At 54.1% G+C, this 22,257-nt stretch overlaps 1 pseudogene; it reads right to left on the reverse strand.

Moving 5' to 3' along the window:
* Positions 1 to 3,102: 3,102 nt before the first annotated feature.
* On the reverse strand, positions 3,103 to 6,707 carry LOC149367294 (uncharacterized; annotated as a pseudogene).
* Positions 6,708 to 22,257: the final 15,550 nt, after the last annotated feature.

A 22,257-nucleotide genomic window follows, 5' to 3' on the forward strand; every position in this document is an offset into this window, starting at 1 on the left:
TCGGGTTTGTAGTTGTCGCCAATGTGCAGCCTGCGGTATGGTGAGGGATGGAGCTGGGGGTGCGTATTCCCTTCGTTTGTCTCGGTAGTACGAGAGAATATCACGGAAGGAGAGCAGGCGCTCCGAGGCTCGTAGAGGGGGCTCGACTCCTGCCCGGAATGTGAGACCTCGGGCTAGGGAATGAGCCTCCTCGTTGCCAGGGAGGCCAGCATGTGCTGGCGTCCAGATGAGGGTGATGAGGCGCCGGGGCTGCCAGAAACGTAGTAAACGAGCAGCGGTGCTGGATATGTAGCCCTTCGCATAATTTAAAATTGCAGATTTGGAATCGGAGATAATTTTTGTGGCAGAGGTAGAAATGAGAGCAAGCGCGATGGCTGCCTCTTCTGCCTCTGTGGTCGAATTGGTAATGATTGAGCTGGAGGTTAGAAGCTTTGCATTATTGTCGGCTACCGCCAGGGCCATACGGGAGCCTGTCGTATATTCCGCTGCGTCCACGTAGACCACCTCATGGTCCTCGCTATACTGTTTGTGAAGGGCCCGAGCCCTTGCTACTCTGCGTTCCCTGTCTCGCTCAGGGTGCATGTTCTTGGGGATGGGGGTTACGTTGAGGTTAGAGCGGGGGGTAGCAGAAAGGGGACCCCCTCGGTAGGCTCTCTAATTGGGGTCAGGCTCAACTGGAACAATAAAGTACGACCAGCCTCTGAGCTGGATAGACGGGATAGTTCTGCCATAAAGGTAGCTTCTTTTAGCTCCTCAAAGGTGTCGTGTACACCTAGTCTGAGAAGTCGGCCGTTGGATGTGCTGGGGGGAAGACGTAGAGCCGTTCTCGTGCAACTACGTAGGAGCGCATTAACCCGGTCTCTCTCCTTCTGTTTGAGGGGTAAGTATGGAAGGGCATATGTTGTGCGGCTTATGATGTAAGCCTGGGTGAGGCGAGTCGTGTTTCGCTCGCGTAGGCCAGCCCTGCGGTTCGCTATGCGGCGAATCAGTCGAGTGGTGTGTTGAGCGTGTGTTTGAAGTGTCTTTATGACTTCTCCGTGCGCACCGTGGGAGTGGAGAACCAGTCCTAGCACGCGGATTTTGTGTACTAGTGGGATGGGATGGGTACCTAGGGCGAGGGAGATGGGTGCATTGGCTGAATCGTGTTGCTTGGGCCGGTAGAGGAAAAGCTCCGATTTTGAAGGGGAGCAGGTCAGGCCACGCTCCCGTACATATGCGTCGATGGTGGTTAGTGCCAATTGTAGGTGTTCTTCTATTTCGGCATCGCTGCCATGGTTTGCCCAGACAGTGATGTCGTCGGCGTAGAGGCTGAAATGGATGTCGGGAATTTGAGCTAGCTGTTGTGGTAAGTGAAGAAGTGCTATGTTGAATAAAATAGGGGAGAGGACGGCTCCCTGGGGCGTACCTCGTGCTCCCATCGTGATCCCTGGTAGGCTGTGGTCGCCGAAGGTAAGCGTGGCTGTGCGGTGGCTGAGGAAGTCTCGGATGTAGTTGTACATCCTGGCGCCGACTCCCAGGGTCGTAAGGTTTTCTAGGATAGCTGAGTGTGTAACGTTATCAAATGCCTTAGTGAGATCCACCCCCAGGATAGCTTTAGTGTCGGAGGTCTGTGAGTCGAGAATGTGATGTTTTAGCTGCAAGAAGACATCCTGTGTGGAAAGCCCTGGTCGAAATCCAAACATGCTAGTGGGCATGAGATTGTTGCTTTCTAGGTATTGGCAAAGCCTGCGCTGGAGTACATGCTCCATGAGTTTGCCAACAGAAGATGTGAGGGAGATGGGTCTGAGGTTAGAAGTAAGCAGAGGTTTGCCAGGTTTGGGTATGAAAATGACTCTTGCCTCTTTCCATTGTGGTGGGAGGGTGCCCAGTCGCCAGCACTCATTAAAGTATTCTGCAAGTGCAGCAATGGACTGTGCGTCGAGATTCCTGAGAGCCTTGTTATGTACCCCGTCTGGGCTGGGGGCTGAGGACGTGTTAAGCGTCTGGAGTTCAGCCTGGACCTCTGCTTCTGTAATGGGTTGGTCAAGCTGGTCGTTAGGGGGGCCTGCATAATAAGGGTGGTGTGCAGGAGGGTATGTGGGGAAGTATTGATTTCGAAGGTCTTGGAGGAGGTCTGGTGGAGGTATATCTGAAGTATGTATGAGTTTGGTGAGGGCGTGTCTCTGGGCAGTCTTAGAGTGAGTGGAGTCTATTAAGTGCCGAAAAAGGTTCCAGGTCTGAGGCACACTCATATTGCCATCAAGCTTGCTGCAGATAGATTCCCAGTTCTGACGTGAAAGATTCGCTGCGTGTGTTTCCATCTCTTTGTTAAGGCGGGCGAGGCGACGCTTAAGTGTCCGGTTCCATCGCTGCCTTTGCCAGCGGCGCTCTAGGCCTGTTTTAGCCTCCCATAAATGTAGGAGGCGGGAGTCAATTGTGTCGCTTGGGCAGTCTTCGGGTAGAGTTCAAGTTACGGATTGGACATCGCTTTTTAGCTGCTCGGTCCATGCGGTGATGTCCGTGATGGGGACGAAAGTGCGTGCTGTTCTACATGAGCGGAAAGAGTCCCACTTTGTAAGAGTGGAGCCTCTGAGAGGCCTGCGATGTAGTTGAATGTGTAAGAGAATCTCGATGATGAAATGGTCACTACCAAGATTCGGCTAACCATACCCGACGTCCTTTCGGTGTGTCGTGTGGGTAACCCCAGGCTGTATGTGGGGCGTTAAAGTCTCCCACGACGAGTAAGGGGCACTTGTTGGCTATGCGCTTCGCGAACGTAAAGAGGCGTTCGAAGTTACCTTGAAGACACTTAGGGTGGCTATAAACATTTAGGATGAAGACACTGTTCGCTCGAGTGTGTTGCGGCACAAGCTCAATAAAAAGGTGATCAATGTCTTCAATCACTATGGAATGGGAGATGGTGGTGATTGAAAGACGAACCAGAAATGCTACCCGAGGGGGTGTGGGGGATGTTGGCAGAACAGGAGCATAGTCGGGTAGGGGAGTGGGCTTGAGGGTTCCTGCAGGGCAAGGATGTCAGGTCCTGCAGCGCAGGACAGCAGTTGGTGGATTACGTGACGCTTGTGACCAAATCCCCGGCAGTTCCACTGCCAGAGTGTAAGATTACGGAGTGGAACTGCCATCATGACAATCTATAGAGGAGCGAGCTGTAACGGGGGGTTGGGAGCCCTGAACTATGGTAGGGATAGGGTTGGTCTGTTCCTCCGGTGCTTTGGGCTTCTTGCGTCTGTTTGGTGTGGGGTCACGCTTTGGGAGTCGGGACTCATGATCGTTACAGCGTTCAGAGAATCCTTGAGTTAGCACATCGAATCGGTGGTTAAGAATAGCGTTATCTTGTGTTATGCGAATTACTGCGTCTTTGATGGGTGTGTATTCCTCGTTGATGCGAGTTATAGCTTCCTGCAGTTTTGCCTCAAAGCGAGCTGCAAATGATTCAAGCAGCGTTGGTATGTTGTTTAGTGGCATGGGTGTGGAGGGAGAGGGCGTTGTGCACGGAGGTTAATTTGTAAAGGGATCAGTGTCAGCCTCCATTGCTAGCAAATCAGGAGAGGAATTAGGCTCGGAGTTGGAGGACGAGGTATCGGCGGTAGGCGGGTTGGGAGGAGGAGTTTGGGATGTGGTAGGAGTGGGAGCAGGTGGAAGGGTAGAACCAGCGGCAAGAGCACTTATCTGGGCTTCCAGCTTGGCGATGTGTTGACGCAAGGCGGCGGCTTCTGCTCGGGCTGCTGTAGCTTGTGCTTTAGCCGCTGCTCTGCGGCTGGCCAATGCATTCGTGACCAGCCGGATTTTATATTCGGCTCCCTACCTCCACCTACGCAAATGCGATGAGAATGCCTTAGAAGTAGTTCTCCGCAGGATTTATAAGAGAGCGCTCGACCTCCCCATAACGACGTCCAACAAGCGTCTCCTCGGTCTGGGGATGACCAACACCTTTGGGGAGTTACGAGAAGCTCATCTTAACAATCAATACTTGCGCCTAAGCAAAACACCTGCGGGGAGCCGCCTTCTGACCCGCTTACACATATCCTACGCAACACATACAGAAGAACGGGTCCGCATCCCTGAAGCCTGGCGCTTTGCACTCCAGGTGCGACCCCTTCCGAAGAACATGACTGCAGACACCCATGATGGTCGCCGTCTCGCGCGGGCGGAGGCTATTTCTCAACAATATGGCCATAAGCCAGGTGTCTTCTATGTGGATGCGGCCGGCCCACACCATGGGGGTTGGTACACGGCGGCCGTCATCCACCAAAACACTACAGTTCAGGGCCTTACTTTCCGTGCCCCAAACATTACATTTGCGGAAGAGATCGCCATTGCACTGGCCGCCGCAGATCCAGAGTCCCGAGTCATTATTACGGACTCCAGGGGCGCCTGCCGCAATATTGAGCAAGGGTATATTCCAGACTGTGCTTTCAAAATTCTCCACGCATGCGAATACACAGGGTTTCCGACCCATCGTACCATCGTGTGGGCTCCGGCTCATGCGGGTCTTGAGGGGAACGAGGCAGCAGACGCTGCCGCCCGCGCGCTTACTCACCGGGCGTCGCCTCATCCGCAGCCTGATCCGGAATTCAATTTCAATCCGGCCATCACCTTTAAAGAGATCACCTCTCTATCAAAATTTTCATGGTCTCTATCCCCCTCCCTGTAAAGGCCTCACCAGGGGGGAGGAGCGCTGGCTTCTCCGCCTCTATACCAATACTGTACTGTGCCCGGCAGTACTTAAGCACTTCAATTCTTCTTTCTCGGGCGCGTGCCCACACTGTGAGGAGGAGTTTTCGGACACCTACCACATGGTGTGGGCATGCCCTTCCAATCCTGCCTACCCACCCCACCTCCACCCCACTCGAGAGGACTGGGAAGCTGCCCTGCGCGGCTGCTCCGAACTCCATGCCCAACAGGCACTGGTAGCTAGAGCCCGGGCCGCTGCGGAAGCTACAGGTATCCCGGACTAGGGATCCCTCCTAGTGTTTGTAAGGGGCGGGCCCTTCCGGCTCGCCCCATCGACCTCTCACTGTAAATAGAAATAAAAGTTTTCCTCCTCCTCCTCCTCCTCCTGAGATTTTGCCAGGGCTTGTTGTAGACTGGGTTGTGCAGGCAAGGATGTCGTGTGCCTGTGTGAAGAGGCGGAGGTGTCCCAGACTTGTTTCAACGGCACTGACCAAGCTGGTTTGTTTTGGTTGGGCTGTGGGAGTCCGGATGACAAATGGGGAAAATTTTCTCTGGATAGGACCAAGTCGTGCTGCTGCGTTTGTGGGTGGTTTGGCAGTTTCCGTGGCTGGTTGATGTTGCGTCCCTTGCTGGATCCCGTGCCTGTCAGGTGTGGGCCCTCGCACAGAATGCACTTGGGCGTGCAAAGTGTGTCTTCTTGGGAGTGTTGTCTTCCACAACGGGGGCAGATATTTGTCTTGGGACTCGGGCATACGTCGTGGCGGTGACCCGGCTGTCTGCAGCTAGTACAGGCATCCGGACTGCCACGGTATGGGGTGCAGCGGTGGATGGCTCCCATGTATTTGATGGAGTGAGGTTACTGTGGTTTCGTCGAAGGTGATCAGGATGGAGTGTGTCTTTCCCATGCGTCGTGCTGCTAGAATGGTGTATTCAGGATTTCTTTTCACCAGGTCGTGGTACAGTTGCGTCGGCGTCTCGTCGTCATAGGCGTTCGTGATGACTCCTCTGGTAGCCCCCGGTGGTGGTGCTACGTATGCCGCGCAGGGATATGTTTTGCCTCCGATGGTGAGAGAGGTCAGCGTCTTGAGACTCTCGACTGTTGGGAAATGTGTGGTTGCCATGGTGAAAGTATTGTTCGTCGGGTGGACGCGCAGGCAGAAGTCGTCCGGTGGAATGATATCGAGCTGCGTCTGCACTGTCTTCAAGAGCCGGGGTGCTGGGACATCTAGGAGTCGTAGTTCACCTCGCGGGCGAACGACTACTCGAATAGCGTTCGGTGGGAGTGGTGGCAGCTGCTTGCTCCGCTGTACTGCGAGGCGAGCCTCCTTAGTCGCAGGTGGTAGACGGGCCGGCGTCTTGTAAATTGTAAATTGGTTTTTGAGGAAAGGAAATGGCGCAGTAACTGTCTCACATACCTCGGCGGACACCTGAACCGCGCCGTAAGGGAAGGGAGGAAGGTGGGAGTGAAAGAAGAAAGAGAGAAAGAGGTGCCGTAGTGGAGGTCTCCTGAATAATTTCGACCACCTGGGGATATTTAACTTGCACTGACATCGCACAGCACACGGGCGCCTCTTGCGTTTCGCCTCCATCGAAACGCGGCCGCCGCGGTCGGGTTCGAACCCGGGTACTCCGGCTTGGTAGACGAGCGCCTTACCACTGAGCCACCGCGGCGGGCGGCCGGCGTCTTGCCGCTGCCGGTTACGGCTGCTGCGTGGCGCGACGCGTTGTTGGCGTTCGGGTGAGCTGCTTCTGAGGTAGCGTTGTCAGAGCGGTAAGGTTTCGGCGAACTGGCTGGTCGGGAGGCGTAGGCTTTATACAGCACCGGTGTCCAGTCGCTTGAGTTTTGCTCTTCCGCGGTGATGGTGCGGCCTTCAACCGTTACCTCCATGACAACGGCTGCCGTCGCCGACGGAGTCGGCGGAGGGGAGGAATCCTAGTGAGGCCTAGCTGTGCGGCTTGGCGTCTCGGTCCGATAATTGTTCTTCTCTCAGAATAGGTCGGATTATGCCCGTAATGGGCGGCTTTCCTGTCCTCCTTAGGCAGTTATGTCGGTTTTCGAGCAGATTAGTGGCCGTAGGAGAGATTGGGTAGGAGAAGCACGTACCGTTTGCAGGAGCCGACGTTGCAGGCATCCGCTCCCGTTGGCCCCCTAGGTGTTTGTCGAGGCCACAGTTGGCACGGTTCCAGCGCATGGATGGAGAACGCGTGCAGGGACGGACACCGCGAGTGAGTGAAGTGAAGAAACATTATTTCCGCCAGAAGAAGACCCGTGCCCCTCCGGGTCTGCACGCAGGCGTCCGGGGAGGGCAGCGTCGCAGCTGGAAGACTAGCAACGATATAGTCGTGCAGCTTCTGCTGCCAGGCGGGTAGGGTATCGTTGTATGCTAAGGTCGGCGCTTCTGAGTATGGTCTCCCATTCCTCTGCATTATTAATTCTGCCATATCCTGGAGCACTGGGGCATCTCAATAGTATGTGTTCGAGTGTGGCGGTATGCCCGCAGAACTCGCACACCTCCGCATCCTCCCTCGTGTCACTCCTGTCCAGCTCCTGCAGAGCGGGGATGCGAAGTTTCTAGCTTGGAGTCTTCTCCAGTCATAGGCCTCAGCCGAGCTAAGCGATCTATCCGGAGGAGGATAGATCCTTTTGTACTTTTTTTTGATTGTCTGTGATGCTATTAAAGGTATTGGTTTCCTCTTTAGTGCTGAATTCGTATGAGGTGTCCACGGCTCCCCGGGGTAAAGAGGAGCGGGCGAGCCTGTGGGCGGCCACGTTTCCAACCAGACCCGAGCTGGCTGAGGACACCGCGAGCATGACCCTTTAAAGGCTTTCACCTTAAAACTGGGCAGTGGCTTAGCAGAGCTATGCCGGATATACGTAGCGTGACAAGTGACGTCACGTGGCTCTGCGCCGGCGGCAGCAGCGGCGGCAGCGAACGCGCGCGGCGAGGCGCGCCAGCTGTGCGCAGTGACGTCACTCGCTCCTCGCGCATGCGCAGTATGCTTGACGGAGGGAGCACGCGAAACGGCGAGAGTGGCCAATGTAGCTCACGCTACAAAATTTAGACAGCGCCACAACGGCGCCTGTCTCTCATTTGTTTCACTCCCCCATCATTCTTTCGGGCGTGGTTGAAAGCCGGAAGGGGGTTAATCTGCCCTTTCATTGATCATAAACCATAAATGGAAGCAATGGCGAACTAGAAGCTTGCTCGACTAAGGCTTGTAACCTCTGGGCTGCCTGTGGAACAAATTAGCAATCTTGCATTCCGAGGTGGTGTGCCGTCCGGCCCTTTCACGCTACGCGACCGCAGAGGGAGATTGCCCAATAGCACAGAATGAAGAGGAGCGAAATGCCCACTTGCAGACTCCTCGCTGGGCAAAGGTCAGGAAGCAACATGGCATCACTTGCCAACAAACCGATGTCCGAACGTGGTTCGTTTGGTTTGGATTATTGGTCTTTAACGTCCAGAAGCAACTCAGGCTATGAGGGACGCCGTAGTGAAGGGCTCCGGACAATTTCGACCGCCTGGGGTTCTTTAACGTGCACTGACATCGCACAGCACACGGGTTTCTAGAATTTCGCCTTCAATGGTTGATGAGCACTGCGGCCTATTGCTGCAGTGCCGGTTGTCTGCCACAACGTTGTCAGCGCTACCGCATGCAGCCCTCATCTCTCTCTCTCTCACCACCCCACGCAAGGAGGTTACCCCACGTACACCAAAGCGCGATTCAGGCGTCCACTGATCCAGAGAGTCAGTTATGGGCGCTTCCTTTCCTTCAAATCATCGTAGTTTAGTCTAAAACGCTGTAAACGCCAACGCCAATGAACGCAATGATGGCCGACGGCAAATATGGCTTCAGTGCTGCGTTTCTCCACAACTTTGTCAATGGCAACCCAGGCAGCAAACATAGTAGTAGTAGAAGACCTTTATTCGGCCAAAATTTACAAGCCGAGCATATCGACCGCCAGGGCAACCAGAAGTCGCTGTTCTTCCTCCCCTTCAGCGCCAAGCCAGTCGAGCCAGGTGGTGATGGATAAAGAATGTGGAGGGTAGGAACCCGACTGCTGAGCAGTCGGGCAATAAAAGAGGCATCGGGCCAGGTCCGCATAGATACATGGGCAGTTGGGGCCGGAAAGGTCCAATCGATAGCGATAAAGAGGCGAGACGGGGTGATGACTGCATTCATTTCAATGTGCCGAAGAAGGCGAGCCTCCAGCACCGTGAGTGATGGATGAGGGGGAGGGTAAAGGCGTTTGTCGAGGCGGAGCTCGAGGTGAATCTCTTTTAAGGTGCGGCGAAGGGTTTCTCTCCCACCGTCCTCCGAGGGCTTGGGCCAGGGGATCAACAGTGCCCGGAAAACTGTGTCGCGGGCTAATTGATGGGCCAGCTCACTGCCGTCAATCCCTGAATGCCCAGGGACCCAGTGGAGGAAAACGATGGAAGGCTGCAATGCGGAGACCACTCGTTCGACCTCCAGTTGAAGAGAAGGAGTTAGGCTGCTTTTCTGTATGTGGTGTACAGCGGCTGCATGTATTTTTGTGTTGGTACTTTTTGCTTTTTTTTTCAAGGTGTGTTGTTTCTTTTGTGCTATAATGTATAGCGCAGAATTTATTACCGCTTGTCTGTTGCAATGCCAGCGTGAAAAAAGGGGGCAGGACCTCTGCCAAGCTTCCGAGTTTTTAGTGCTGTCTCCTTCTCTAATATTGTCACAGGCCAGACGGAGAACAGTCGTAGACGTAGAGGGGGACCGCAGAACGGCCGAGGGTTTTAATCGCCCAGAACAGAGCCAGCTCGAGCGCGCCTCACGCGAACGCGACCACTTCGTCCTCGTCACGGCTTTGCGCGCAGGTAGCTCGAGCCAGGTCCGTGGCATTAGTCCCCCGAAAAAGAAGAGCATCGTCCTGATGCGAGGGTATGTACAAAGCAGAAAACGAACAGGAAAAGCAGGAAGACAATGTTAAAAAAAACGAACAAAAAGAAATAAATTAAAACGCAGAACCCGAACACAGTTTAAAGTGGAGCGTCATCGCTCTCGCGCGAGAAGTATGGCTTAAGGCGCATTACACGCACAATGTCAGTCCGTGGTTGCCGACGACCGGTAGACACAGTTCCACGTGGAACAACCTCATAATCCACGTTTCCAACACGACGGAGCACCTCATAAGGTCCGAAATATCGGTGCAGCAGTTTTTCGGACAATCCCTTTTGGCGGACAGGGGTCCACACCCACACACGGTCACCGATGTTGTAGGTAACCTCCCTGTGGCGCCGGTTGTAACGTCTGGAGTCCGTGTCTTGTTGAGCTGTGATGTGCAAACGAGCAAGCTGGCGAGCTTGCTCGGCTTGTTCGACAAAGGAGCCCGCATCTGGCGTCAAGTCATCATCCACGCACGGGAGCTTGGCGTCCAGCATCATCCGCACTTCCCTGCCGTAGACTAGACGGAATGGTGTAAAGCGGGTTGTTTCTTGAGTCGCAGTGTTGTACGCGAATGTGATGTACGGGAGTATTTGGTCCCAGGTTCTGTGCTCCACATCCAGGTACATGGAAATCATGTCGGCCAGTGTTTTATTCAACAGGAAAATGGCGCAAAAGACGTGGACAAAAGAGACAAACACGACAGGACCAGCGCCTTGTGCGAACCCCCGTCCATCGTGTCAGCCGCAGGCGTTCTGTGAGCCCATTTGTTTGGGGATGGTATGCTGTCGTTGTTCGATGGCTGGTGTGACTCAGCTCAAAGATGTCGTAGACAAGCTGAGCTGTGAATGCCTTAATGCCACGGACCTGGCTCGAGCTACCTGCGCGCTAAGCCGTGACGAGGACGAAGTGGTCGCGTCCGCGTGAGGCGCACTCGAGCTGGCTCTGTTCTGGGCGGGCTTCGCACAAGACCGCAGAACAATTGCTCTTTCACGCCTCTCATCAGGTGTCTGAGCTTTTTCTCTTCCGTCATGGTCGGGTCCGCTCGGTTGCAGAGGCGCGTCACTTCCTCCACGTACATCGCTACGTTCTCATTTGGTAGCTGAATGCGAGCGGTCAATTCACGCTCGGCCCGTTCACGGCGATCGCTGCTGGTGTAAGTCTCCAACAGCTGGCGACGAAAGTCCTGCCACGTCGTTAAACTCGTCTCGCGGTTTTCGTACCAGATCCGAGCGGCGTCTTCTAAGCTGAAGTAGACGTTCCGGATCTTAGCACTGTCGTCCCAGCCGTTGAAACGCGCAACGCGCTCGAACTGATCAAGCCAGTCTTGGGCGTCCTCCGAGTATCCGCCGTGAAAGGGCTTCGGGATCCGGGGATTTTGCAGGCTCACAAAAGAAGCAGGTATGAACGGGGCGCTGTCTGACCTTGCTGCCGTGGTCGTAGCCATGGGTGCGCTCTCTTGAGGCCGGAGTCCGAATTCTGGAGACAAGCCGCGGAGCCTGCGGCTGACACGATGGACGGGGGTTCGCACAAGAGGCACCGGGCTTGTGCTTCGGCTCTCCGAGGAAAGATGGAGCATCAGCCGAGAATACCCAGCACCTCCACCAGATGTCACAGGACAGACGGAGAACAGTCGTAGACGTAGAGGGGGACCGCAGAACGGCCGAGGGTTTTAATCGCCCAGAACAGAGCCAGCTCGAGCGCGCCTCACGCGACCGCGACCACTTCGTCCTCGTCACGGCTTAGCGCGCAGGCAGCTCGAGCCAGGTCCGTGGCAATATAGAGAAAATAAAAGGCTGATTGATTGATTGATTGATTGATTGATTGATTGATTGATTGATTGATTGATTGATTGATTGATTGTGAGTCTGAATAGACTGTGTACTCTGGAAGAGAAGGAAGGAGGGCAACTGACTGGAGGGCATGCGCAATGGCGAGGACCTAGAGGGACAATGCATCCGGAGGACGTAGAAACGGCCCGCTGGTGTGAGTTTCAGGAGCGGGGAGGTGGGGGTGGTACATGGCGTAGCCGCAGGAGCCACGAAGGAGGCATCCGTGTAAGCTACACCCTGGGTATCAAAGAGGGTATCAATGGTGCTGCGCGGCGGCATGACGACGGCCGGCGTGGAGAATGGGGGACATGTTGGACGGGAGAGGGAGGATACGAAGATTGGGAGTCGGGGTGGGAATAGGAGAGGTAAACGGGGCGATTGGAATGGGCGAGATACCCGCTTGAGTCAGTAACCACTGACCCTGGCGGGTAAGGGAAAGCCGGGCAAGCTGCGAGTCATGATGGAGAGAGAGCAGAAAAAGGAGATGATAAAACAGGCCTGTGGCAAAGATGTTTGCAGTAGAGGTAGTGATAGGAAGGTTGAGAGCTGCCTTGTAGAGCCCCACAAGGGCAGTCTCGAGGGCGTTACGGAGAGGCGAGTTACGGAGTGGCAGGTGGTGACAGCGTGGTGGAGGGCTTGCACGTTCTTGGCTGCATGCATAGGAAAGCCAAGAATGTTGCACTGCGTGACGACAGAAATAGGAGAGCCAGAAAGGTGGAGAGAGACGTAGTGATTGTGTGAGCGCTGGTATGAGGAATGGTTGAGAAGGAGGAGCTCGGATTTTTCAGGAGCAGGAGAGAGGCCAGCGGTGGTGAGAAAGGATTCGAGATCTAGGCAACATTGCAGGGTGTCCTGTACGTGACCGGGAGAGCCAGACGAACACCAGAGAGTGATGTCATCGGCGTCAAATATATGATGCAGGTCGAGAATTTCAGCTAGCTGGGAGGCGAAAGGGGCCATAGCAAGATTGAAAAGGGCAGGAGAGAGAACAGCACCTTGAGGAGTGCCTCGGGGGATTTTGTGGGGGTCGGACAGATAGATGTCTACTCGAAAGCGAGCGATACGTTTAGAGAGGAATGAGCGGATATAAGAGTACATGCGGGAGCCACAGTCTAGTGAGGCGAGTTGGGAAAGGATGTGGTCGTGGCAAACACCGTCGAAGGCCTTGCGAACATCGACGGTCACAACTGCGTGAATTTGATTGGGGGTAGGTGACAGAAAGGTGTGCTGGAGAATCAGAAACAAGTCCAGTGCACAGACGCGGCGTCGGAAGCCGATGAGAGAATAGGGGAAGAACTCCCTCGCCTCGAGAAAATTAGAGAGGCGAGTCAGGGCCATTCGCTCAAGGGTCTTGCCAACGCACGATGTCAGGGAGATTGGGCGGAGGTTAGAGAGAGAGGGAGGCTTGCCCGGCTTTGGAATCATAGAAATGAGGGAGGAGGTCCAGGAGCTCGGCAGGCAGCCGCTGTCCCATGCCTCATTGTAGGCTTGAAGGAGCAATTCTTTGGCGCAGTCTGGAAGGTTGCGACGTGTGGTGTATGTAATGGCATCCTCACCGGGGGAGAGCGTGTACCATTAGCAGCCAGAGCCGATTCGAGTTCCCGGACAGTGAAGGATTAGTCCAGATCGGGGTTACATTCAAGCATTTCTCACTGACCGCACGGCTGAGATACACTTCGGACCTTTGTCTTCCCCCTCCTACACGCTTCAGAGTATCGGCACCCCTCAAGGGTCCGTCCTTTCCCCCTTTCTCTTTAACATTACCCTCATCCCCCTCACCCGAAAATTGGCAACTATTCCCCACCTGAAGCACACTCTTTATGCCGACGATATCACCCTGTGGACCACCCATGGCAGTGACGGCGAAATAGAGAACACCTTACAGGAAGCAGCCACCCTCACCCAAAATTACGCACGGACCATCAGACTGTCTTGCTCCCCAGAGAAGTCCGAACTGCTCCTCATCCGTCCTAAGAACCACCGCTGTCCCCGCTCCCCCATTACCATTGAACTGAATGGTGACCCGGTACCTGATGTTGGCACCCTCCGTGTATTGGGCCTGCACATCCAGAACGATGGCAAAAACACCACCACTCTGAAACAACTCAAGCAGGTTGTAGGCGCGATATCGCACCTCATCCGCAGGGTTTCGGGACATCATAGAGGCATGAAGGAGCGTGACCTATGTCGCCTCATTCATGCCTTTGTCCTAGCCGTGTGCTGTACACTACTCCATACTTACAACTATCCAAACATGACATAAACGCTTTGGATGCTTTGATTCGCAAGGCATTCAAAGTAGCACTTCATCTTCCCCTCAACACACCCACAGACAGATTACTAGACTTGGGCCTCCACAACACGATCGGAGAACTGGTGGAGGCCCACCGACAGGCCCAATACATCAGGCTCACAAAAACCTCCACATGTCAGTATATCCTGGACTCCCTCGGAATCAGAATACCTGCCAACGACCCAATCCTCCTCGCCATCCCACGATCCCTTCACCGGTAGCTCCTCATCAGGCCGCTCCCGAGGAATATGCACCCGTCCCACCATGAGCAGCGCTGCAGAGCCCGTGCGAAGGCACTCCATCGAGCGTACGGCTCCGAGCCGGACGCCGTATGGGTGGACGCTGCCTGCACGGGTGATGAAGCGACAGCAGCTGTGGTGGACTCCTCTTTATCTGCCCTCATCACACTACCTCTCCCTCCAGACACCTCCCCAGAGGTTGCAGAGGAAGCCGTCATTGCACTCGCTATCACGCGCACGGAAGCCCGGTACATTTTCAGTGATTCAAAAACTGCGATTCTAAATTTTGCTCGAGGCCGAATCCATGTCCCTCCTTTTGGCATACTGGACTCGCCCGATGCACATCCGCCCCGCCAAGTGGAGCTGATATGGGTGCCTGCGCACTCCGGGAATCCCGGAAACGAGGCCGCCATCCTTTTAGCCCGAGGTTCTTGAAACCGGGCTCAGGTGGCCTCGGATGCGGGATTCACGAAGGAGCGCATGCACTCATTCAGTGAGCTGACCCAGGTATACAGAGCCTCACGCCAGCTCTACCCTCCGCCCCACCCCTCCCTAGATAACAGACACGCAACACTCTGGCGCAGATTACAGACACACACCCTCCCCTCGCCCCTTACCGTAGCCCACTATCATCCCTCCTTCCCTACTCCGGCATGCGCCCTATGCCCAGAACCCTTCGCTTCTTCCCTCGACATCCTTTCCCTCTGCCCGGCGGGCCCTCCCCCGCGGGACCTAGAGAACCTCAAGACCTGGTAGGACTGGGAGACCCTGATGCGCTCGGAGGACCCGGCCGTGCAGACCATCGCCACCGGCCGGGCTGCCAGTGTTATGGACCTTAGGAACATAAACACTTGAGTGGAGTGGGGTCGTGCGGGGACCCTGGGGCGTGCCCCGAATTCCTGTTGTAATAAAGTTTTCTCTCTCTCTCTCTCTCCACCTGAGTACACCGGATAGGATGGTGCCAGAGGGGGCGGGAGATAGAGACAGGCAAGCTGATCAAAAACATCGGAGGGAGTCTTTTGAGTGAGGGCTTTAGCTAGAGTGGGAGCAAGGGAAGGCTTTGTGCCAAGGAGGGATTTGAAGACAGAACATGTGGATTGCGAGGGCAATGCAGAGTCAAGACGGCCACAAAGAGGGCTCCAAAAAGAGTGCTCCAGTGAGGTCAGTGGGCGACCATCTCGGTCCGCAGAGCAGTAATCCGGAAGGAAAGTTGGGCATTGTGCGGTTGAAAGCGGAAGGAGCGTTGAAGAAGTTTACGGCGACGCCATAAACGGACAAGGTGAGGATCTGGGTCTGGGACTGAGTGACAAGAGCGAACACGACGGCTACTGAATGTGACCGCTGCAGCGATGCGCGACGGCCAGTAGTCGCAGTATTGAGAGGAGTGGGAGGCGAGATTAGCGCGGAAGGCGTGCCAGTCAGTATGAGTGACCCGATGACATCGAGGGATGTGGGAAAGAGAGGTGGAAATATGGACAAGAAAGTGGTCACTGCGAAGAGTTTCGGCTGTCACTCGCCAGTGAAAAGAAAGTGAACCGCGAGAGAATCTGAGGTCGGGTGTTGTGGAGCGCTGTGAGGCAATGCCCGCTCGAGTAGGGGAGGCAGGAGTGTTGAGAAGGGTGAGGTGGCGTTCCTGGGCCAGACAGTGGAGGAGGCGGCCGGGTTTGAGGGTAGCCCCAGAGTGTGTGAGGGGCATTAAAGTCACCACGAAAGAGGAGATGGGAGTTAGAAGGAAGAGAGTGAAGGAACTTGCCCAGGGCGAAAAATAAAGAGGTGACAGGGGAGTTGTAGAAAGACAAAAGCGCGAGTGAGACGCGGGAAGAAGGGTGGTAATAGACCACACCAACTAAATATTTAAGGAGGGCGGAGGGGATATCAAGTTGCTCCACGAGCACGTCGCTATGTACATAAATAGACGCAAGTGGTGTGGCCGTAGTGGCATGGTAGGTGCGGTAGCCTGGGACAGTGCGGGCCGTCCGAGCCTCCTGGAGAAGGAGAAAATGGACAGTTGGAGGACAGTTGTACAGCGGAGACGACTGCGGCGAGCACGTCGTAGAGCGGTAGCTTGGGGGTGAGTGTGCCAGGGTGAAGCTGGATGGCAACTGTGATCAGCTCGGCGAGGGGCCGGGTGGCGGAAGCATGCTTACGGCTGGCACCGATGGTGCTCCAGCCGACCTCAAGGGCCGGAACGAGATGGCCGTCGACCGGGGACGCCGTAAGGTCCATGTCTGGTGAGTCCGCAGCCTGAGCCGCAATCTGCGACGCAGGTGCCGAGCTGTAGGACTTGCTGTCAGTGGGAAGTGTGGTCAGAGTAGGTGCGGCGGCACTGACGGCGGCAACGAACGCAGCTGACTGCGATGTGTCTGTGGGCCCGAAGCTCTTGGCTGCTGGCTGCCGGCTGCATCGCGGCTGTCGATCCGGAGCTCCCAGCGTCGCTCACAGCGGTGAACGCGACGGGAATGTGCGCGGTGGTGTGGGCGGTGTTGAGACATGGCTGTCGGTTGAGACATGGCTGTCAGCGTGGTTGGAGTAGGCCCCGCGGCGGCCGCGTCGGAAGAAGTTGAGACCGGCGAGGCATGGGTGGGTCTCGGCTTCAGGGGCTTGGTGAGACGCTGCATGCCAGAGGTGCAGGCGCGGCGCGTTAGGGTTAGTGAGGCGCCGCGCCGCAGCAGACTTTTGGAGGCGCTTGGAGCGCCAGCTGGACAGCGGGCAGTGATGCCAATGGTGTCCACGGGGTGCGGAAGTCTTCCTGACGCGATGGAGTGTAAATCCAGGGGCGGGCAAGGCCCTGGACCAGGCCAGGGGCAGGTGAAAACGGAGCACGATAGTCTGCCAGCTAACCAGGGCGGCGCCACTTGGCGGTCCCCAGCGAGCATATGTCACTACCGCCAAGTTGCTTAAAGCATTACTGAGGTGTCCACTGTTTCAGGGGTCCAGTTATGCGCCTTTACTCTGCTTTCAGGCAACTGTAATTTGTTAGGGAGCCACTGGGGTATCTTTTACAGCCTGCGTCTTCGCTTCGGCGGACGCGGTTGCTGCGACGCGCGTCTGTTTTGTAGCGCTGCATTACCCGCAGTCTCGCCGTTTCTCTGTGAGCCTTCGGCGCCCCTTGTGCGCATGCTCGAGGAGCCGAGTAACGTCACAGCCGCGCAGCTGGTGCGCCGCGCCACTCGCCTCCGACCGAGAGAGAGACTGCGCATGCGCGACACGCATGTGGCGCGCCGGGCTCTACTGCGCATGTGCGCCAAGGGGAGGAGGAGGGTTGCGTTACAAATGACCGGGCCGTCCTTCTGGCAATCAATAAAGTTGTATAACACCTGCTGCCTTGGCCCCCGTGTCTCCTCTTTAAAAGTGCACTGAAGAGGAACCTGAACTCGGATTTTTACAGCTGGAACTCGATGTACACGTTCCGAGGGTTCTTGGATTTCCCTGATTTAATCAGATTCTGATTTAACCCTTTCTTTTTTGGCTGTGGCTAGAGTTCCGTCCAGACGGAACTACAATTTGCGCTAGAGTTCCGTCCGGACGGAACTACAATTTGCGCTAGAGTTCCGTCTAGACGGAACTACAATTTGCGCTAAAGTTCCGCCCAGACGGAACTGCATGTAACGATCTGCAGACGGAACTGTATCTGACACCACACAGTTCCGTCGAGCATTATCTGCCACAAGAGTTATGTCAAGACGGAATTAAAGCTGGCGTTAGGAATTGGGAAACCAGTTTGCTTCCAGACTTTTGCATGTCCATTTAAAAAAGTGGCAATCCGGTCCCGCCTAATGTGTGACAGGATATTCTGCTGCTTCATTTTAATTTCAAGCAGTCAGTGAGAAATGGCAATAGAACGAGTTTTGGCTTGGGTTTGTTGGTGCGCTTACATAATGCTTGTTGACCGTTTGTGTACGTCTTAGTCTTTTCCGCGCTACGTCATCTTACAACACAAATAGCGGCAGGGCTTCACATCACTTTGCGAAAAGTTTCTGCGCTCTGCTTCTAACAGTGTCATTTTCCAGATCCTGCATGCATGCACGTAAATTATACCTTCGAGGATGTAAGTAAACGCAGTACACGGACAGATATTTTGGTGCCGTATACATGCGTAGAGAGAACATCTGAATACAGCTTTGTAAACTGGTTATTCCAGAGGCAAAGAAATGCTTTATGTGGGTAGAAATCACCCATTTTGTATAGTATGGACAGTACGGACATCAGACAGTTTTAGTTTTACGTACGTAGAACCTTCACGCACGTACACGTGAGCAGTTTACGTAGCGTACGCTCGTATCGCTTCGTACAGTATTAGCTACACGTACTGTACGGGACGCAAACTGTGTAGATCTGCCATAGAACCTAAAAAATGCGCTAGCATGTTGTGCGGAGCCAGGCCAAGCCACAGTGCGGGCGCTAAATACTTTCCCCCTTTCTTCTGACAAACTTTGAGCGATTTCATTCCACCCAACTGTATGTTGCATGTTATCTTCAAAAGGATTGCATTCCTTCACGTTCCGCAGCATATTTAAATCATCGCTTTTCGAGAAGCGAAGGCGCGCTGGTGCCCCACTCATGTTGACGACGTGTGCGTATGGAGCCAAAACGTGCACCGTTTTGCTTTTCCCGCTGACTGTGCCGAGGGTCTCGCGATATCCCGCGAGACTTCAAGCTTCGCGTGGTCTTGCGAGACCGTCGGCACACTCGTTGCTATGACGACCACAAACGCTTCTCCGCCAGGCTTAGGAGCTGCTAAAACGGGTTTCTACTTGAAAAACAAAAGCTAGTTCTCATCTAAAACTTCATGCAATAGCAAGAATAGGCCAAATGAAGACAAATACTGCAGTTTACAGCACGATATGACGTCGAGGGGTTAGCGACGAAGCTGTTATCTCTGTGAAGCGGGCGGGCAGGGCGCCGCCATCTTGCCAACGCCACGTACGCAAGCAACGTGAAGACCGCAACGCAAAAGATCCGAATCTCATGCACGTACGTCCGTGCAACCTACGCAGACACTTCACGTTCTGCGCATGCGCACTGGTGACCCGTAAGCGCGCTACTTACGTGAAGCTTCTACGTACGCGAAACTAAAACTGTCTATTGTATGGACGGAACTCTAGCTGCAGTAAATATTGCGTCTGGACGGAACTGCAGCAGCAGCAAATGTTCCGTCTGGACGGAACGCTAGACACTCCGTTCTTTTTTGAATTCCCCGCAAACGGTGGGAGGAGTCGACAAAACCTTTCACACAGCCCCTTGGCAGCTTGCGGCTCTGGCGTCGGTGGAATGATACGTAGCGATCGGCGAAAGCATAGATTATTTGGTTTATGGTTTATGGGGTTCAACGTCCCAAAGCGACTCAGGCTATGAGAGATGCCGTAGTGAAGGGCTCCGGAAATTTCGACCACCTGGGGTTCTTTATCGTACTCTGACATCGCATCGCACAGTAGACGGGCCTCTAGAATTTGGCCTGGCATGGCGGAGTGGTTAGCGCGCTCGTCTCTTACTCCGGAGTCCCTGGTTCGAAAGCAAAGAGTCCACGCGCATTTTTACTTCCGTGGGCCTAATTTGCAGCTATATAGTCTGCCCCCTGCCATTAAGCTCGTTTGCCTTACCAGCATGCAGTACAAGAGATGCAGCGAACTGCCTCGCTTCGAAAGCAAAGGAGAGGCGCATAACTCGCCCCCCTGGAACAATGGACACCTCAGTCGCGCTTGAAGCTGCGAAACCGTTTGAAAGCAGCGGTTGTTGCCAATGAAGGGATGAAAATTCAGGGGGCCGCTTTGTTGACCTAACGGGTGGTGAGGCGAAAGCCTTGAGCGCGGTGTTGCTACTTGTGTTACTGATGTGTGGTTAAGTTGTTAAGGTTCGCCTTTAAGGGCGGAATGCGACAGCGTCTTGCAACGCTGCCAGGAAGTCCACAGAACGCCATGCCACGTTCGGCTCTACGCCTCGCTCGTCGGTAAGTTAGTTTTTGAGGAAAGGAAATGTATCTCTCTCGCATATTCGGTAGACACCTGAACATCGCCGTAAGAGGAGGGAGGAAGCTGGGAGTGAACGAAGGCACAGTATTCACTAGAAGCGCCTTTGCTCAATCCAAACCATCGACCTGGCATGGCGGAGTGGTTAGCGTGCTCGTCCCGCATTCCAGTGACCCTTGTCCGATTGCCCAGTTCGGTCAATTTCCTACTCCGTTTTATTTATTTATTTATTTATTTATTTATTTATTTATTTATTTGTTCGTCTTTGGAAATCACTTGGAGCATCACTGTACCATCTCTTAAATTGGTTGCATGGTTACTAGCCAAAGTACAATCGGCCCCGTTTGAAATTTGCGCACTATGTGACGTCAGGACCATTTCGACCAAGAGAAAAGCGCGACATTTCTGTCGACAACTCCTGCTTACAACGATGAGGCGTTAAAGGCTGCTGCCTTAAAAGGAAATCGCGCGGGCCTGCCTACTGACTCCAGCTGAGCCACAACCACTGCCGTGTGCAGATAGAGGACTGTTGAGATATGAGAGGACAGAGCGAAAAAAATGGGCAGTGGTTTAGCTCAGCTACGCCAGGATACACGTAGCGAGAAGTACGGTATATCCCTGGTTACGTCTAGTCCTGCTTATCGTCATGGCTACGTGTTAGACGTTAAAAATGCACTGAATTCTGAACTCGTCTTTTTGCCGCGGGAATTCGTTCTACACGTTCCCAGCATTAATAGAAACTTTAATTTATTGCCCTGTGCGACCGATTTCCATAATTAAATCAGATTAGCGTCGGGCTCCCGTCTTTTTATTTAATTCCCCGCATACGGTGGGAGGAGTCTACTAACGCATGGAGTGCCTTTGAGCCAGTCGTGTGGCTACTTTGCTTACGCTTTTGTTTCTTTTAGTTTTCCGTGAGTCAATAGGTCTAGTCGGAGACTATGTAGCTGCAAATTAGGCCCACGGAAGTAGAAATGCGCGTGGACTTTTTGCTTTCGAACCAGGGACTCCTTTGTGAGAGACGAGCGCGCTAACCACTCCGCCATGCCAGGCGAAATTCTAGAGGCCCGTCTACTGTGCGATGCGATGTCAGTGCACGATAAAGAACCCCAGGTGGTCGAAATTTCCGGAGCCCTTCAGTACGGCGTCTCTCATAGCCTGAGTCGCTTTGGGGCGTTGAACCCCATAAATCATAAACCAAATAATCTATGCTTTCGCCGATCACTACGTATCATTCCAGCGAAGGCAGAGCGGCAAGCCGCCAAGGGGCTGTGTGAAAGGTTTTGTCGACTCCTCCCACCGTTTGCGGGGAATTCAAAAAGGGCGGGAGACCAACGTTAATCTGATTTAATACACCTTTTAATTCATCTGCACTTCCACATGCCATCGCTCTTTGGAATGATCTTCCTGACAATATCGCATTCATCGGCAACCATCAACCATTCCAAGATCAGATACGTAGATATCTCACATGACATCGCTTTTCCTCCTACCTTTTTCTTTGTCGCCGTGTATTTTTGTCCCTTCGTTGCCATTGCGTTTTGTTTTGGCCGTATGTCCGGCATTCATGCTACTAATAAATACCTTGTATCCTATGTATAATTTCGCCTTTAAGTTTTGCTTTGTACATTAGTTTCTTTTTACTTAATCTTTTGTATCTAATGTATTTAATTAGTTTCTTTTGCACATTTGTTGTTCTTTGCCCCCCTTACTCAATGCCCTTCTGGGCCCTGTAAGGTATTGTGAATAAATAAATAAATCAGGGAAATCCAAGAACTCTCGGAACGTGTACATCGAGTTCCAGCTGTAAAAATGCGAGTTCAGATTCCTCTTCAGTGCACTTTTAAAGACGACACAAGGGGACCAAGGCAGCAGGTGTTATACAACTTTATTTGTTGCCAGAAGGACGGCCCGGTCATTTGTAACGCAACCCTCCTCCTCCCCTTGGCGCACATGCGCAGTAGAGCCCGGCGCACCACATGCGTGTCGCGCATGCGCAGTCTCTCTCTCGGTCGGAGGCGAGTGGCGCGGCGCACCAGCTGCGCGGCTGTGACGTTACTCGGCTCCTCGAGCATGCGCACAAGGGGCGCCGAAGGCTCACAGCGAAACGGTGAGACTGCGGGTAATGCAGCGCTACAAAACAGACGCGCGTCGCAGCAACCGCGTCCGCCGAAGCGAAGACGCAGGCTGTAACAGATACCCAGTGGCTCCCTAACAAATTACCGGTGCCTGAAAGCCGAGTAAAGGCGCATGACTGGACCCCTGAAACAGTAAACACCTCAATAATGCTTTAAGCAACTTGGCGGTAGTGACATATGCTCGCTGGGGACCGCCAAGTG

Source organism: Amblyomma mixtum, chromosome 1, assembly GCF_055824585.1.
Source record: "Amblyomma mixtum isolate Tamu chromosome 1, ASM5582458v1, whole genome shotgun sequence".
Classification (NCBI taxonomy): Eukaryota; Metazoa; Arthropoda; class Arachnida; order Ixodida; family Ixodidae; genus Amblyomma; species Amblyomma mixtum.